The sequence below is a fragment of the Mus musculus genome, chromosome 1 (genome assembly GCF_000001635.26).
Source record: "Mus musculus strain C57BL/6J chromosome 1, GRCm38.p6 C57BL/6J".
NCBI lineage: Eukaryota > Metazoa > Chordata > Mammalia > Rodentia > Muridae > Mus > Mus musculus.
The window spans coordinates 84930431-84948830 of NC_000067.6; the positions used below are offsets into that span (position 1 = coordinate 84930431).

Below are 18400 nucleotides of genomic sequence, written 5' to 3' on the forward strand. Positions count from 1 at the left end.
TAGCTGACTTCACATACAAATAGCGCTGACTCCCAAGTTACTTGGGAAGTAAGCTCTAAGAGTCTGAGCAATGGGCACTCACCTCAGAGTGATCTGAGGCTACAGCCCATGAGCTCCTGAGGTCAACAGTACCAGTGTAACAACTGGTTGTTGAGACAAAGGATCAGAGTGACTACACGTCATCTGTCACCCTACATGTCTGTGTGGAGATTTCATTTCTGTTTAAAATAGTGAGATGGAACTCCAGGTGTGGTGGCATGTGCCTTTATCTCAGCACTCAGAAGGCAGACACAGGAGGATCTCTGTGAGTTCAAGGCCAGCCTGGTCTACAGAGTGAGTTCCAGAACAGCCAAGGCTACACAGAGAAACCCTGTCTCGAAAAACAAAACAAAAAACAGTGAAAAAGAGAGTGGGGAGGTGGGGGAGGTGAGGGAGGTGAGAGGCTGCTTTGGAGAGTGGCATTTTCAGTTGATTCACATGAAAATGTTTCACTTGCTTTGATTACGACCTTTGGAACTGAAATCCACTTGTATTTATTTTAGAACAGGAGAAGGGATGTAGCTCAGTGGAAGTGCACTGACCTAGCGTGACTGAAGCCCTGGGTTCGACCACCAACACCACAAAAGTCAAATATAAGAAGGAAAGCCAGGGGCTGGACAGATGGCTCAGTGGTTAGAAGCACTGGCCTTTCTTCCAGAGGATCCAGGTTCAGTTCCCAGGACCCACAACATATGGCTCCCAACAGCACCAGCGCCTTCCTCTGACTTCTGCAGGTACCGCATGCACACAGACATTCAGACCCACCCACATACATACAGGATAAATCTTGTTTTTAATAATAATCAAAAACCCTAAAAACATAACAAGTAAAAAAGGTAGAGAGCAATTAAGGGAAACACTGGACATTGATTTTTTGATCTCTATGATCAAATGTGCACACACCTACACACAGGGACATGAACATACACAAAATAAGAGTTTTCGAATCCACAGAAAAGTACTTGAAATATTAAGTACTTTTCTGTGGCAATGTTAAGAACTTTATATTCTTACTGAATTATTTATTTTATGGGTTAAAAGATGTGGTTGTCATCTAACTACTCTGGGCATTTTCAGTTTATTTGATCATAAATAAATGTATTAGCATGCAATGGACAACTGTATGCAAGAGGCCAAGTATGGATGCAGAAGATAGCACTGCATGCAGCATTTGGGTGGGGTCATAACTTCCTAAGACCCTCAAGGGTTACGCTGATTTCTCCCTAAAGAACATATGAAGAGGTTTAGAGGAGCATGCCTGTAATTACAGAAAATGGTAGGCTAAGACAGGAGGATTGCAGCCCGGTGGTGGTGGCCCCAAGTGCTTTAATCCCAGCACTTGGGAGGCAGAGGCAGGTGGATTTTTGGGTTCGAGGCCAGCCTGGTCTACAAAGTGAGTTCCAGGAAAGCCAGGGCTACACAGAGAAACCCTGTCTCAAAAAACAAAACAAAACAAAACAAACAAACAAACAACAGAAGAAGAAGAAGGAGGAGGAGGAGGAGGAGGACTAGGAGGAAGAGGAGGAGGAGGAGGAGGAGGAGGAGGAGGAGGAGGAGGAGAAGAAGAAGAAGAAGAAGAAGAAGAAGAAGAAGAAGAAGAAGAAGAAGAAGAAGAAGAAGAAGAAGAAGAAGAAGAAGAAGAGGAAGAAGAAGAAGAAAGGAGGATTGCTGGGAATTTGAGACCAGCCTTGGGTACACAGTGAGTACTGGTTCAGGCAGGGCTATGCAACAAAACCCGGTCTTAAAACAAACAAAAACCAGGGGAAACAAAACACTAGCATTGTGTGTGTGTTGGTAACACTAGCATGTGAGAGGCAGAGGCAGAAGGACAGGAATTCAAGGCCAATCTCAGTTATAAAGCAAGTTTGAGGACAGCCTGGGCCTCAAGAGTTTCCTTTTTTTTCTTTTTCTTTTCTTTTCTTTTCTTTTCTTTTTTTTTTTTTTTTTTTTTTTGTGTGTGGCTTTTTTGGAGACAGGGCTTCTCTGTATAGCCCTGGCTGTCCTGGAACTCACTCTGTAGACCAGGCTGGCCTGGAACTCAGAAATCTGCCTGCCTCTGCCTCCCAAGTGCTGGGATTAAAGGCGTGCACCACCACACCCGGCTAAGAGGTTTCTTTTTAAGAAACACACACACAGACACACACACACACAGAGAACAACAGAACCCCAAAACAAACAAAAAGGGAAAAAAAGTATTTGCATTTTATACTTCTGTCTTTCTAAAAGCCATCATTCCTTGATTTCACAACTCACTGTCAGTCTACAGAACAACAAGCGTTTACTCTGATATGATCTGACTTTTTCTGCCACGGGTCACACTGAAACCTAACTGCCTCTGTAACCATAGTAAAAGGGGACCCCTAGAAGGTGTCTGTCACCAGGACTCTAACTTCAGGGACGGATTAAGGCCATCATCCCCAGAGTGGATTGGTTGTCTTGGGAATGGGTTCCTGATAAAAATGGCATGGGTGTGACTTGATATTTATCCTGATGCCCTTTTCTGGTCCCTCCGACTCTGCATGTCACAGTGTGCAAACATTCATGTGAGCAAAACACTCACACATATAAAATACATAATTTTTTAAAAAGGAGGCTGGAGAGATGGCTTAGCAGGCATGAGCACTTGTGCCTCGTACAGAAGACTGGTATTTACTTTCCCAACACACACATAGGGTAGCTCACAACTGTCTGTAGTTCCACAGGACTTGATGACATCTTCTGGCCTCAGAGGGACACGGTGCACACATGGACAAGCAGACACATACATATACACACTTAAAAACTGTGAAAGCCTCTAAAATTTCATAAAGTAGATAAAAAATAAAAATCATAAATAAGGGCAGGGTGGCACTGAAGTGACAAATGTCAAAATGTAGCTATGTAGCGGAGTAACGGAAAATGGAAATGTCATTTTTTTCTGCAATGTATTATAGACTAAAAAAGTAATTAACATTTTTTTTTACAGTTCTGTCACAGGATGACTTTTTACAAGCAAGCTTTTCACTTTTAATTGGGCTGTCACCGTGTCGCATTCGATAAACTAATTATAATGAGAAGCAAGACCGGGATTGGGGTGGTGCGTGACAAGTTACAACTAAAATTGCAATCCCTTCCCGAAGCAGTCAGAGCTAATGGCAGGTGAGTTCTTCAACTGAACTCATGGAATTTCAGGCCGGTAGAGGGCGCTCTCGAGACCATGAGGCTGCAGAGCTGAAGAGAAGGGCAGCAAGCGAAACAACTGGACAGTGAACCCCAGCTAGCTTCATGTTGTGTTAGTGGGTAGGGGGTGGGATAAGAGGATAAAGTCTCCAATGGGTCAGGGCAGTGCTTGGCGGCTTTTGCCACGACGGTCTTGGCCAGTTGGTATTATGGTCCGAAACGACCCCATTTTACAGATAAGACAACTGAGACATCCTATGTTTGTGTCTGACAGGGTCTCACTTAGCTCAGACTTGGAGGATGACCTTGAACTCACCGTCCCACCCCCACGGCGAGGAAGGGTGTTGAATTACAGTGCTGGATTTAGGCAGTGCTGGGGGAATTGAACTCAAAACCTTATGAATGCTAGGCAAGCACCCTCCGTTGGTAGGTGAAAGTGAGCCCGCTGCTTAATGAGTGCCCTGTGAAGTCCCAATATAAACAAACGTATGGTCAGTCTCAATTTCTTCTTCGCACTGCTCTCCCGCTTTCCCTTTTCCCCTCTCTCCATTGACAAGGCAAAGGGAGTCTAATTCCTTATAAGCATCCCCCAGCCATCCTTGCTAACGAGCCTAAGCCTGAACCAACTTTTCCGCAGGAAGAAAGGGCTTAATTGGTAAGCAGAGTTGAGCTCATAAAACCTCCTCAAGCCGTGGCAGATTCTGCCCGTTAATGGCTGTGCTGGGTCCTCACTGTCCCCCTTTCCTCTTTGGAGATGCTGGATCCGAGCGGCTCCCGGGGGCTCAGCATTCGTTGTCCTGGTCCAGCTGTGCATGATGCCGCACCCTCCGATCCTCCATCCCCAACAGGGGACCCGGGCACAGACATCCTCTCCCTCGGAGGTCACTAACTGTAGCCCCATCACTGCCTACTTCAAGCAATGAACTGGGGGCCTCCATAGCACCCGAGCGCGAGGCCGGGCGCGGGGGCGACGCGCGCTCTGTTGCCCTGGGGGCGCGCGCTACCCTGGACCGCGCGCATCCCCGCCCGCAGCTCAGGGACAAGGGAGCACCGCCGCCCTGCCCAGGCCCCTCTCTTGTCATACCCTGTCCCTGGCTCTCAGCTCGCAAGGGTCCCAGGAAGAACCGCAACCACCAGTATCGACCGGTATCCACCAGTATCCGCCGGCTCGGAGATGCTCCAACCCTGCGGTAGCCCCCGGCCGCCACTCAATACAGCCCAGGGTACTCACTGCACGCAGCCCGAGAGGCTAAGATCTCACTCGGCTCCCAGTCTCGACCTGTGAACTTGCAGGTCCGCTCGGAGAACCCAGGGTCGCTGGGCATGGGGATTGGTGCCAATGTCGACCTGCATCCTGCAGATGCGGCGCTGGGGGTTCGGCTCTTCGCCTCGTTTCCTGCGCTCCGTGCAGGGGCTCCCGGACTCGCCCTCTGTTCACTATCTGTCCAGGTGAACCTTCTGGAGCCTAAGGCTCGATGCTTCCGTCCCAGAGCCTTTAAAAAGGGTGCGTTTGGAAGGATCCGAGCCTACCCAGAGCTTCCTTCCAATCCGTGCAATTTCAGATCTCCGCGTTGGTATATTCCTATACCGGCTAATTCTGGTTTGTCAGGGGGAAAAAAATCTGCGGGCTCCTCACAGGCACACTCTTGTGGCCGGTTGAAGTTTATCGCCTTGGCTGAGATTCATCAATGCTGTGCATATTTGCTACCATAGGAAATGTCCCGAAATCTAAGGTGTGTGTAGGGTGGGGGGAGTGCGGGGGGGGCTCTTCTTTTTTTTTTTTTTTTTTGACTAGGAGGGAAGTAACGAATCAGACCCTCATATGAGTCTCAGCCAAAAAGCAGTTTGTGGAGTGATTTCAACACTCATAGCCACAGTGGACTAAAAATCTCTCATCTTTGACCCAGTCTGGGTACCACCTCTTCTCATCCTTCTGAAGTACCTATTGCTTACACCCATAGGCAAGCAACATAATACTTTGTGCTCTCGGAGAGTTTTTAGTATTTTGTTAAATACATGAAGCAAGCACTCTTTTACCTAACCTGACCGGCTCTGTACTTTCCTGTCCTTGTTGCTATAAATGACCACAAACACAGTGACTGAAAGCAACACAAATTCATTATTTTACAGTTCTGGCAGCCAGAACCTGAAACGGGCCTCCCTGGACTAAAATTCAGCGCGTTGGCACACTGAAGGCTGTGTTCCTCCTGGCAGCTCTAGCTGAGCCACCAGCTTCTGCAGGCTGCCCACACGCCTTGGCTGGCGGCCACTTCCTCATCTTCAAAACCATCGACATTGCATCATTCTGAGTGTCTTGGGTACTCAGGACACACTTTCTCTGTTGTTTGTTTTTCTCTTCCTTTTAAACTTAAATTCTTTTAAACACGTAGTGTGTGTGTATTGTGTGTGCTTGCATGCGACAGTATATGTGTAAAAATCTTTTAGAAGGCAGTTTTCCTTGAACCTTGTGGGTTCTGAGGATTGGTCAGGCTTAGTAGTAAGTACCTCTCCAGCCCCTTCTATGGATGCGCCCCCCCACCCCGTTATCTTGATCCTTCCTAGATAATTCACACATCTATTTTAAGGCCAGCTGACTAGCAATGTACTTCCATCTGCTACCTTGAATCCCCTCCTGCCGCTTAAGGTCACATAGTCACGAGTCCCTGATTAGGATATAGATGCCTTTGGAGGAGCCCACCATGGATTTCCTTCCCTTCCTCCTTTCTTTCCAAAAGACATTCATGTATATTTTTATTGTCATTGGCTTCACTGGCTCTTGTTTTTTTTTAAATATTTATTTATTTATTTTGCCTATATGTATATTTGTGTGAGAGTGTCAGAGTTACAGATAGCTGTGAGCTGCTATGTGGATGCTGGGAATTGAACTCAGGTCCTCTGGAAGAGCAATCCAGTGCTCTTAACCATAGCGCCATCTCTCCAGTCCCCTCCCCCACCCACACGCCCCATTTTTGTTTGTTTTGTTTTGTTTTCTTTTAATTTTTGAGAGATAACAGCTCACATGCCCCAGGGTACCCTGGAAATAGCTATGTAGCTGAGGATGGCTTTGAACTTCTGATTTTCCTGCTTCCATCTCTCAAGTGCTGGGATTATAGCCATATACCACCAATGGTCAGTTTATTCAATGCTGGGGATGAGACCGGGAACTTGGCGCATGCTAGGCAATTCCTCTCTCGGTTGTGCCATGCCCCCAGCCCTCCTATAGTCATCTTAATAACCCAGAGGACTGTGGAGAAGCGCTAGATGAGGACATTTGCGGGAGCACGTCTCTGATGAAGACAACAGAACTTTGAAAACGGACTTTGTTGAGTACTCCCTCGGGCTGCTCCTCTCAGACACCATTCGTTCCAAACACGCTTTTGTCAGCCAGTCAAGATTGGGAAGCCAGGTGTGGTGGCTCACACCTATTTTTCTAGCACTTGGGAGATTGGAGGGGGTTCAAGGCCAGTCTGGGATTACACAACAGCTTGTTCTCGTTCTCGTTCTCTCTCTCTCTGTCTCTCTCTCTCTCTCTCTGTCTCGGAATAGAGTTCCAGGGAAGTACAGATGATCCATCTGTTCTTAGAAGCGGTGCTATGGGTTGATTTGAGTGTGAGGAGGTATCCCCCACAGGCTCATGATTACCACCGCTTGGTCTCCAGCCATCCGTGATGTTAGGGCAGGTTCTGGGACATTTGGGTCACAGGGTGCATGTGGCTAGCAGAAGTGAGTGGACTGTGGGCAGACTTTGAGGATTCGATCTGCTTCTGGTGCTGCCCTGAGCACTCTACTTTCCATAAGAAATAAAGGGATACTGACACAGGCCACTACTGTCGTGGGTAGAGCCTCTCCTCTGCGGAGCCTTCTTTGCCACTGAAGATGGACCTGGGAAACCTTGAGCCAAAGCAAACCCCTCCTCCTTTAAGTTGCTTCTGACAGACTTTTTGGGGGGTGGTGGGGGGTCTGAGACAGGGTTTCTCTGTGTAGCCCTGGCTGTCCTGGAACTCACTCTGTAGACCAGGCTGGCCTCAGACCCATAAAGCTGCCTGTCTCTGCCTCCCAAGTGCTGGGATTAAAGGCATGTGCCACCACTGCCATGCTTCTGTCAGAATTTTGTCACAGTGAAATGAAAATGAATACCAGAGGTCTGTAAGATCAAGATTCCCTCCTGGCCTCCCAGGCCTGCAATCTTGCAGATCTCTAGGAGTGTGATTTATCATAAATATGGGGAACCATCCCCTTAGTCAAATAACTCCCAAACACTCCCTGTGTCTCTCTGTCATTCAGGCCTCATTCTATCTAATGTCCCCAGACAGCCTCTTACCCGCCTACTAAATCTATTTTTCTTTTTTTTTTAAGATTTATTTATTGATTTTATGTATATGAGAACACTGTAGCTGTAAAGATGGTTGTGAGCCATTATGTAGTTGTTGGGAATTGAACTTAGGATCTCTGTTCGCTCCATCCCCAAGATTTATTTATTTTTATGTGTAAGTACACTCTAGCTGTCTTCAGACACCCCAGGAGAGGGCGTCAGATCTTATTACGGGTGGTTGTGAGCCACCATGTGGTTGCTGGAATTTGAACTCAGGACTTTCGGAAGAGCAGCCAGTGCTCTTAACTGTTGAGCCATCTCTCCAGCCCTAAATCTATTCTTCTTAATTTACTTTATTTCATGTTTGAGTGTTTTCCTTGCATGTATGTCTGTGTACCAGGCATGCGCCTGGTGCCCCAGAGAAGGAGTTGGAACTACAGTTATGTAGACAGTTGAGAGCTGTCATGTGGGTGTAGGAAATAGAATTGGGGTCCTCTAAGATCAGCAAATGCTCTTAATGGCTCTCCAGCACCCAAGTCTTTTTTTTTTTTTTTCCTTTTTCTGAGACAAGAGTGTCTCTGTGTAGCCCTGGGACTCACTCTGTTACTAGATTGCTAGACTGACCTCACTTGCCTTTGCCTCCCGAGTGCTGCCAGGCTCTAAATCTATTTCCTAATGTAAAAAAATTGCAATGCAAGCCGAACATGTTGTCAGGAGGCAGAGGCAAGCAGATCTCCATGAGTTGGAGGCTGCCCTTATATATATAGCGAATTACAGGGTAATCACAGCTACACAGTGGGGTCCTGTCTGGAGGGGGGAAAAAAAGCAAAGTAAAAAATTAAAAAATGCAATAAAGGCATCCAGCCTGTTAGGGAAATGTAAAATGATCTCTAATTTCAGGCGATATGATTATATATACAGAAAAATAATGAAAACCCAAGAAAATGTTAGGACTAGCCACTGAAGTCAAACTTGTCAGTGCAGTGTCATTTGCAATAGCATCAAAAGGAACGTTCAAGGTTGGAAGTGAAGTTCAGTGAAGTACCGAACTCTGTAAATGTAACTTTTAGTCTCCTGATGTGTTGGGGTCCAGGACTCACCCCACAGGACACATGGACACCAATCTCAGTTAAACGGGAAGAGTTTATTGAACACACATTCCAAGACTGATCAATCAGGGCAACAGCTTAGAGCTGTGTACTGGACATTCCTTAGGGGCAGCTCATAAAGGCTAAAACTGCAAAAACCACAATGAGCTCATATGCAGGTACTGGAAGTGTTTCCTGGTGGTTGCCCCTGACTTAAGCCATTTTAGACGTAATAGTTCATATTGACATTTAATTTGATGGGTCCTACATGAAGATTATAGCTGTGGAATTTCTTTCTTTCTTTTTAAGGTTGTGTGTGCCAGTTACCTTGTTTGTTTTTTTTTTTTTTTTTTTTTTTTTTTTTCCCCAGAGCTGAGGACCGAACCCAGGGCCTTGCACTTGCTAGGCAAGCGTTCTACCACTGAGCTAAAATCCCCAACCCCAGCTGTGGAATTTCTTAAGATTAACAATCCTCATAAAGTACGAGACATAACAGGGTCTGTGGTCAACACAACGTTGCTCTGAGTCAAGTTATTTTTTTCTGCATTGATGACTGGCAGGCATATTACAGCAACAATACGAAGTAGCTGGCAGGCATGGAACAAAATGGCTACCTACAGCTATGCTGGGGAGACAGGCTTCAACAGATGTAATTGTCATTTCCGAGGCTTACTACTTCTGCTAACCTAGACCTAGTCCTGGAAGCTTCTAGCCTATGTACAATCTAACCTAGGGCCTAGGATGTTTTCAGCCTCTGGGACTTACTGCTGAATAAGCTTACCCCTTCCTGGTTATTTCTGATCTCTGCTGGCTGGTCAACTCAGCTGTCCTGGCTCAAGCTCCTCTCCAAGTTGACTGATTCAGTCTGGCTTCTCTCTCTCAGCCTCTCCTGAAATGCACTACTTGGTCTCCAACTAACTCTAGCAATCTGTTCTAATCTTCTGGCTCTTTTTCCTTCTCTATCTGGCCTATTCTCTCTCAACCTGTATGTAAAACTCATATAGTAAAACTGCCCCCTTTCTCATTCTCTCTTTCTCTCTGCACCTCTCTCTTTAGTAGCTTCCCTTTCCTCTCTGTTCTCATTAGAGTCGGGCGTGTCCTATTCTGTCTTTCTCTGATTCATCACTTTGTCTGCCACTCAATGAGGCGTGACTTCAAACATGGGCTTCCTTCTCCAAGCATTGGGATTAAAGGTGTCTGCTAGGACTGAGCCACACCCAAACTAGAAACAGTTGTACTTTTTCAGTAAATAACACAACCTTGGGGTTCAGTGTGATTGAATATCCTGCAACAGAACTCTGGAAAGTTTCAGGAGGTTATTGAAAGAAATGAAAGAAAAATCAGATGAATGCATACAGCTCTTTGGTACTAGAGTCTCCGGATCCATGATGTTTCTGTAAGAGGCTTGTCAGGTTGGGTCCCCTGCAAGAGAAGGTCACACAGTTTCAATATAGTGTGCAGGAAGAATGTCAGTGTTGGGAAACTTAGCACTGTGTGGTCTGCCATGATGTAACCAAGGCCCTGCCCTGCCCCTGGTAGGGCAATAAAGCAAGCCTGTAGGAGCCAAGTACATGGTGTCTAGTCAACCAGACCCGCACAGGAATCAAGCTCTTCCACTGTGCATTTATTTATTTGTTTATTTAATGTATGATGAGTACACTGTCACTGTCTTCAGACATTCCAGAAGAGGGCATCGGATCCCATTACAGATGGTAGTGAGCCATCATGTGGTTGCTGGGAATTGAACTCAGGACCTCTGGAAGGGCAATCTTACCACTGAGCCACCTCTCCAGCTCCCACTGTGCATTTCTGTTGCTTGGCCATCAAGCTCCAAAGTAGAGATAGTCACACACATTGAAGAGTTATTGCAAGGGTTAAGCGATCCTGTGTGCCAAGTACTCTGTCCTCATGTTGTTAAGGAATACCTTTCTGTTTCTTTAATTTTTTTTTTACGTGTGTGTGTGTGTGTGTGTGTGTGTGTGTGTGTGCACTTGTGCAAGTGCTCACAGTTACAAGCCATTGTAAGCCACCCATGGTGGATGCTGGGAAGCTAACAGGTTCTTTGTAAGAGAAGTAGGTGCTCTTAACTAACTTTCAGCCCCTGGGTTGTGGTTTGTTTGTTTGTTTGTTTTGGTTTGGTTTTTTAAAGTAAGAATGGCCTACAAACCTCATGGATAAAATTTTTCAACACTGGTGTCCATTTCCTTTCCTTTTAGTCAGGACCTGGCCAAACCAGCCGGAAACTCACCAGAAACTCTTGCTTCAGCCTGAGTTCTAGGAATCCAGACACTTCCCATTATGCCCAAGCATGTTCCTTTGCTACCGCCTTCCCCTTGAGAGGCAGCATCAATTATCAGGGAGGTCTGAAAACTTGGAGATTCAGCTGGGCACGGTGGCACAATCTTTAAATCTCAACGCTCAGGAGGCAGAGGAAGGAGGATCTCTGTGAATCTGAGGCCAGCCTGGTCTGGAACATAGCAAGTTCCAGGGCAGTCAGGGATACATAATGAGATCCTATCTTAAAACCAAAAAACCCATAACCAACCAACCAACAAAAAAATTCCCTGGTGACACTTTGGACTCTATGAGATATCAGTTGTTATCATTTACTTCAAACCACTTGGGGGGAACAGGAGGCAGGGGTGGGTTGTGTTTAATGTGGCCTTAGAGACGGATAAAACCCCAGGAGCACAAAAGCATGACACCTCATAAAGACAGGGAAGTAACTGAGGCACCCAGCCAGGCTAAAGTCAGCTTGCTTTGCCAGAAGTGAAAGACTCTTACCAAGGCCCAGAGAGGTGAGATTGCTGACTGGGATTTACACATGAGTTTAAAAAAAACCAATATAAAGAATATTGGTACATTAGCTACTGCTGATCCCTTCGGCAGACCATCTAGATGAGAAGCTATCAATAAACGCCTTAATTCTTCACAAACACACAGGTTTACAGAAACAAGCCTAAAAGCAAGACTCTTGGGCCCTGCTGAAATTTGCTTTTGGGAGAAAGAAGACCTTCATTTTCTGTTTAACCCCTCGTTCTTCAACTGCAGTTACATTTCAGGGGAAAAGCAATTTTATTCTTTATATTGGTTTTCAATTTTGACTTGTCTCATTTCAGCTCCAACAAACCTGGCTTATCACTCCTCTTGATGAAAAGAAATACTGTAGGCTGGAGTGATCATGCAAGGCTGCATCCGGCTGAGGTTGCTTGCCCCGTCGACAGATCTTTTAATGATTTTTTCTAGGCAAGGTGTAATGGGGCACACCTTTAATGCCAGCACTTGGGAGGCAGAGGCAGGTGGATATCTGTGTGTTTGAGGCCAGCTTGGTCTGTAGAGTGGGCAGAACAGACAGGGCTACGTAGAAAGACCTGTTTGTTTAAAAAAACCAACATCTGTCTGGCTGTCGTTTTAAGTTTTAGGTTTATTTATGTTTATGTGTAGACATGTGTTGCCTGTAGGTAGTGTGTTTGTGTAACTATGTGTGTGCCTGGTACCTAAAAGACCAGAAACTGCACTTACAGACGGTTGTGAGCCACCATATGGCTGCTGGGAGTTGAATCTGGGTCCTCTGGAAGAGCAGTCAGTGCTCTTAACCACTGAGCCAGTTCGAATCCTTAACAAAAAACTATGTAACATAATGTCTGATAATTCTATCTATCTATCTATCTATCTATCTATCTATCTATCTATCTATCTATCTATCTATCCATCCCTCTCTCTCTCTCTTCCTATGAGGTACCATCAGACAAACCCAAGTTCATTGACATTTTTCAGAATAATGGCCCAGTACTCTTCCAAGGCCAGTGTCAAGGGGATGAACCTGTGACTCACAGAGGAGCTCTTGGCCAGCACACAGGCAGCTCAGCACTGCAGAACAAAAATCCACAAAAATGAAAGTGTCTGAAGAACCAGTATTTGGGGATAGTCCAGATTAAAGGAGGCACAAAACATGACATTTTAGTGGCAGAGCATGGACCTGGATCACTTTAACCAAGAATAATGAGTTTAATGGCTTCTTCTGTTTGGGGTCTAGAGACTGTCAAATCGTGATCTTGCTCTGTTTGTCTTTGGACCTGTCAGAGTTGTGACGATCGTGCTGGGGTATATAAGAAGATGCCTGTTTTGTTTCTTCAAAATGTTCCCCAGAGTGTAAAAAGTACGTTAGGTTTTTCTAAGAATGCCGGGCAGCAGGTCTCCAAGAGACTTGGTAGTTATTTTTAACAGTCCCCCACCCTCCCAATGTTGAATTCCCTGTAGCAAGCCCGTGGTCTCCTGCTGACCTTCATTAATAATGTTCAGGAAACCAGTCCTAGTCTGACCGCTCTGCTCTTCCTGTTTTCCAGTCTTTGCTTCCCCACCTTGTGTGGTTCCAGAAAACACTGGGAAGCTCTGCGTTGCTCACAACTCCCGTCTTTGCCTTTTCATCCTCCTCATCGTGATAAGACTTCTGATCTTTATTACTTTTCTGTTGCTTAAAAAAACACCATGACAAATCAACTTAGGGAGAGAGAGAGAGAGTGAGAGAGAGAGAGAGAGAGAGAGAGAGAGAGAGAGAGAGAGTCATTTTGGTTTAAGGTTCCTCATGGAAAAGAGTCCACCAGGGAGAAACTGGCAGGGAGACCGGGAAGCAAGCGGCCGGCATGGTGGTGGGTAGGAGCATGAAGCTGAGAGGTTATGTTTTCAGGAGCAAACATGAAGCAAAGAGCAAACTGGAATTGAGGCAAGGCTGTGAACTCTCAAAGCCCTCCCCCAGGGAAATACATCATCCAGCAAGGCCACACCCCCTAACTTCTCCAAACAGCATCACCAACTGGGGAACAAGTGCGCAGATACTTGTGCCCATGGAGACAACTCATTCTACCACATGAACTTTAAAGCTCTTTGGTTGAAGTGGAAACTTCTGGTTTCTTTGGAAAGTCAGTTATATCAAATGAGGTTTTGCTGGGGCACAGTCATGAAAGGATGTTTTACTATAGTAGACACGTGAAGGAATGTTTTCCTGAAGCAGACACAAATGAAAGGATGTTTTGCTATAGTAGACACATGAAAGGGTGCATGATGTTCAGAAGGACTATAAATGTGACCCCACAGGCGGTGGGAGCTTGACGTTGGTTTGCCTTGCTAGTCTCTGCTAACAACACGCATGCATTGGTTTGTCTCACATTGCATTGCTGAGCTCCACTTGTGGTGATGCCATAGAGAGATACTCACCAAAGAATTTTTCCGGAGGTTCTTGTGGCTTCTTGACACTTTCTCAGTAGCCTGGGGGCAGTTGTTGAGCCTAGTGGTTTTTTGTTTTGTTTTTGTTTTTTGTTTGTTTATTTGTTTGCTTGTTTTTGCTGGTTTATGTGTGGTGTCTGCCAAGAGTACTGGACTGCAGCTGCTGATTCATATTTGGTGTTTGCTATTGGACTGAACTGCTGATATCCTGACATTGAAGATTGGACTTGGCCTCCAAAGAACTATTTCTAAACAGGTCTACCTCCCCTGTGTCCTAATAACGTTTTGTTTGTATTACCTCTGGTGGGTGGCAGGGAGGTTGAATGCTTACTAAAATAGGTTGAGAAAAATTTATGACTACATTTAGCGCCTTGGGCATCTAGAGGGTGAGTCTCCTTGTGTGTTATTTAGAGCTAGACTAGGTGGACGAGACTCTGTTAGTGGTAGAGCAACCCTGTGCACAGCATGGAGAAGGTTGCTTCTAGAGAGAGTCAATTATGGAGATTTCTTCATACAGTTTCCTGTGATCCTTTACCCCTGCAGGATGGGACAGTTGGGTGGGATATGAGAATCAAGAAAAAGTGTGTATTTAAAGCCACGTGTGGCTTCTGAGTTCTTTGTGTAAAAAGTTCCCTGGGACCCAGGGCAAGAGAGCAGAGCTGACGATAATGGCACATACCTCTAATCCCAGCATTTGGGAGACTGAGGCAGGAAGATCACAAGTTTAAGACTGGCCTGGGGTACAGAGTACATTTAAGGCCAGTTTAGAGCTTAAAGCAAGACTCCATCTCAAAGTAAATAATAATGCTCTTCCCCTTCTTGTTCCAGGAACCTGGGGGGCTGTGGTTGACTGAGAAGACATGGCTTGGTTTGAGAACCACACCATGCATAACCAACCAGTCCTGAAAATGGCACAGTAATGATAGGACAACACATCATTCTCTAAGCTATAAGTCTTTTGGGGTGGACTCTAAGTTTCCGAGGAGTATACATTTTGCCAAGAAGTCTAACAAGAGCCTGAAGAAAATACAGCCAAGTGATGCCAAGGACTAGTCAAGGAGAATGTGTTTGGAGTTAAAAGCTCTCTCTCTCTCTCTCTCTCCAGGGTTTCTCTGTGTAACAGCCCTGGCTGTCTTGGAACTAGCTCTGTAGACCAGGCTGGCCTCGAACTCAAGAGATCCACCTGCCTCTGCCTACTGAGGGCTGGGATTAAAGGTCTAGACACCACTGCCTGGCAAGGTCTCTTCTTTTTCTAAGATTTATTTATTTTACTTTTTGTATGTGAGTGTTTGCCTACATGTATGTCTGTGTGTGCTATGGCATGGTGTATGGTGCCCATGGAAGCCAGAAGAAGCTGTGGGGTGCTTTGGAACTGGAGTTATAGACAACTGTGAGCCACCATGTGGGTGTTGAGAGGCAAGCATGGGTCCTCTGCAAGGGCAATCGGTGCTTTTAACCTCAAAGCTATGTCTCCAGCCCCCTACTTCCTGCATTTTTAAAGGCAGACATACTACTTTTCTGCAAGTTAAACTTCACAGCAATTTGTAGAACTTAGGACTAAGGAACGTGTGTGGGGATGGCTTGTCATGAGCCCTGGCATAATGACACATGCCTGCCTGTAAGCTCAGTGCTTGGGAACATTAACACAGGAAGATCCAGAGTTCAAGGACGGCCGCGGTCACAAAGCCAGCCTGAGCTACAGAACAAGATCCCAAGCTGACAAAGAAACAGAGGTAATCCAGTGTCCTGCCTGGTTCTGTAAATCTAGAAGATCAACTATTCAGGTGAGGCTTCCCTGCCACACTTAGATTGCAGGTCCAGAGGGATGGGGAGCAAGGAGGAGCTGGGGGAGTAGGGGGAGTGAAGGGAACAAAAAGTTCCTGTTAGGGACAAAGTCCCAAAGGAGTTGCCCCACTGTTTTTGCTGAGCTTGGGTCCTTTACTTCCTTTTCTGGGAATCAACTTCTCTCAACTGCTGGTGGAAAACAGCTGAGCTGGACAAACATCTTTTCACCTCTTCAGTGCGGACGTTTGCTCCTCCGTGTCCTGTTTCTTGAGGGACTCCACCCTGGGAATTAGAAAGGCACATGTTTTCCTTTAATGTCTCCTCAAACTGTTTAAAGCACCATCCCAGACTTTGTGAGCGGCTTAGAAACAGACGAACACATTTGTGTCCTTTCACGGTGTTGAAATTTCACCGAGTAACAATTACATTCAGGAGACGTGTTGCTGTGGTCAAGAGGGATTTGCCAAGGATTGCCCTGAGAGTCAGCCAAGACAAACCCGGGTTCCTTTATTCCACCCTTAACTATTAATATCAGTTCTCAGATCACACTGTAAATATATGTATTTGGATGGCTGGATATTACAAAAGCCATAGTAGAGTTCAAGGAGTTTTGAAGAGGCTGGACATGGAGGAAGCTGGAAGTGGATGGATCTGTAAAAAGGGCACGGTGTGGGTGTCGGTCAGATGGCTGAGCCTGGGGAGATCTGGGTAAGCATACCACTGTGGAGCCAGGCCATGGAGTCAGAGTTGAGTGGAACTTCAGGGTTAAGTCTGGCTATAGAAATGAAGTGTGAGACTGTGAGAGCCATAGAGGTAACGTCCAGGTGGATTAACAGGCAGATGGATGGACGACAGTCTGAATAGACCCTGTGAGTAGCTGGGACTGAGCTAAGCTGAGCTAAGGCCCTTAGGATAGTTGAGAGTTCTTTACCTGTTGGTCCTTTGTGACCCTGTGGTCAGAGACAGGCTGGTGGGGCCATTGCTACGTCAGGGTCAAGTGTCTTCCTCTTTGTAGGGTCTAGGAGAGGGAGTTACACTCTTTCTCCAGTCTGGTGTGCCTGCTAAGCTTAGGCCTGGTTTGCCTGACATGATTTTACTATGCCCATGTGCTCCTGTAAGCTCAGTCTACTTCAATGAATTTATAAGGTAGCATCCTTTCAACTTAGGAATGAGTTATTTATCAGCTTGTGGCTAGGCATTGGTAACAGAAAGATAATGTTGCATTAAGTGTCCACCTAGGTGCAGACTCAGCCTGCTTCTCTATTATACTAAAAAATCAAGTCAAAAGCTACTTATAAAGTAGAGCCACTCAGGGCATGGCATGGCCTGGAAAGCCACTGCTTTATACAATATGGAGTGTCTTGGGGCAAGTGTTTGGGTTGGTTTTTTTTTTTATCAGTTTGAATAAGCTAGAGTCATCTGGGAAGAAAGAACACCAATTGAGGCTATGCCTCCATCAGACCTGCCTGTGGGCAAGTTAGTGAGACATTTTCTTGATTAATGATTGACAGGGGAGGGCTCAGTCCACTCTGGGTGTTGAGGACACTCTGACCTCAGACTGCCTCTCAGCAGGAGAGTTCTCATTATGTCCTGAGTTGACCTGTCCCTTTGTCTGTACCTACCCGTGCATCTGACACAGTCTAGCTTGTGGTCCGCTGTTCTTCATCAAGGATGTCTCTGTAAGGGATCAGGGCTTAGCCATCATTGCAGAACAGTTCAATAAAGTAACTCTGATCCTGTCTCTAGCTTGCTTGGATTTGCAATGTGGCCCTGCCTTTCATTAGCTGTCTGATCTTGGGCACTTTACCCGACATTTCTGGTTTTAGTTTTTTTCTTTTTTTGTCTTTTTTGAGTAAGTTAAAATGAAAATACCATTTGTCTTATTGCATTGTTGGGAGGAGTAAGTAAAATATGTAAAGAGAGTGGAACAGTGCCTGGCTCAGAGTAGCTACACATAGCATCTGCTCTCAGCATCTTCATCAGCATCAGCATCAATATCTTTATCACCAGCCTTTGCTCTCACTCATTCAACTATACTCACAGAATGCCACTGAGAGCCAGACTCTGCTCTAAATGGTGGGATTACAGTAATGAAACAGGGCAGGTCTCTGTCCTCATGATGTCCATGCTGAGGGAGAAGGAAATGGAGATAAGACAGCAAACATGATGACTGGCAGTTAAATAAAGAGTCAAAAAGAGCTACAGACAGACACATCGTGTGATAGCAAGGGACTCAGAGCCTCTCTGAGGCATCTTCAAGTTTTTGTTCTTAAAGACTTTTTTTTTTAACTTAAAAAAATGACATTCAAGGTGAGGTAGGGTCAGGCGTGGTGGCGCACACCTTTAATCCCAACACTTGGGAGGCAGAGGCAGGCGAATTTCTGAGTTCAAGGCCAGCCTGGTCTACAGAGTGAGTTCCAGGACAGCCAGGGCTATACAGAGAAACCCTGTCTCAAAAACAACAACAAAAAACGTGAGGTAGGAGTGGATGGGTGGTTGGGGGGGCACCCTCATAGAAGCAGGGAGGGGTATTGGATGGGGGGTTTGAGAAGGGGAAACTGGGAAGGGGGATAACATTTGAAACGTAAATAAATAAATAAGCAATTAAAAAATTAAAAGATTAAAAAAATGACATGTGTGTGTTTGTATTTGTGTGTGTGTGGTGTCTACACCCATGTGTGCATGCATGGATTTATACCCCACACCCCCCAAACATGCCTTGATGTATGTGTGGAGGCCAAAAGAAGACAATTTACAGGAATTAGTTCTCTCTTCCACAATTTGGGTCTCAGGA

General features: G+C 45.8%; 1 protein-coding gene and 1 long non-coding RNA gene across 3 annotated transcripts in view; one reads left to right on the plus strand and one right to left on the minus strand.

The window, feature by feature from the left end:
* The window catches only part of Slc16a14 (solute carrier family 16 (monocarboxylic acid transporters), member 14), a 29794-nt gene extending 24943 nt beyond the window's left edge, over positions 1-4851 (minus strand). The window contains exon 1 of one of the 2 annotated variants that reach the window (XM_006496551.4): positions 4283-4851. The gene's annotated coding sequence lies outside the window, so the exon portion shown is untranslated. The remainder of the gene's footprint in view (positions 1-4282) is intronic. The other variant, NM_027921.1, reaches the window with a different exon arrangement.
* Positions 4842-5587, plus strand: Gm39669. Its single transcript, XR_865590.1, has 2 exons — positions 4842-4931; positions 5329-5587. It is a non-coding gene; the product is annotated as a predicted gene, 39669 (long non-coding RNA).
* The last annotated feature ends 12813 nt before the right edge of the window (positions 5588-18400 follow it).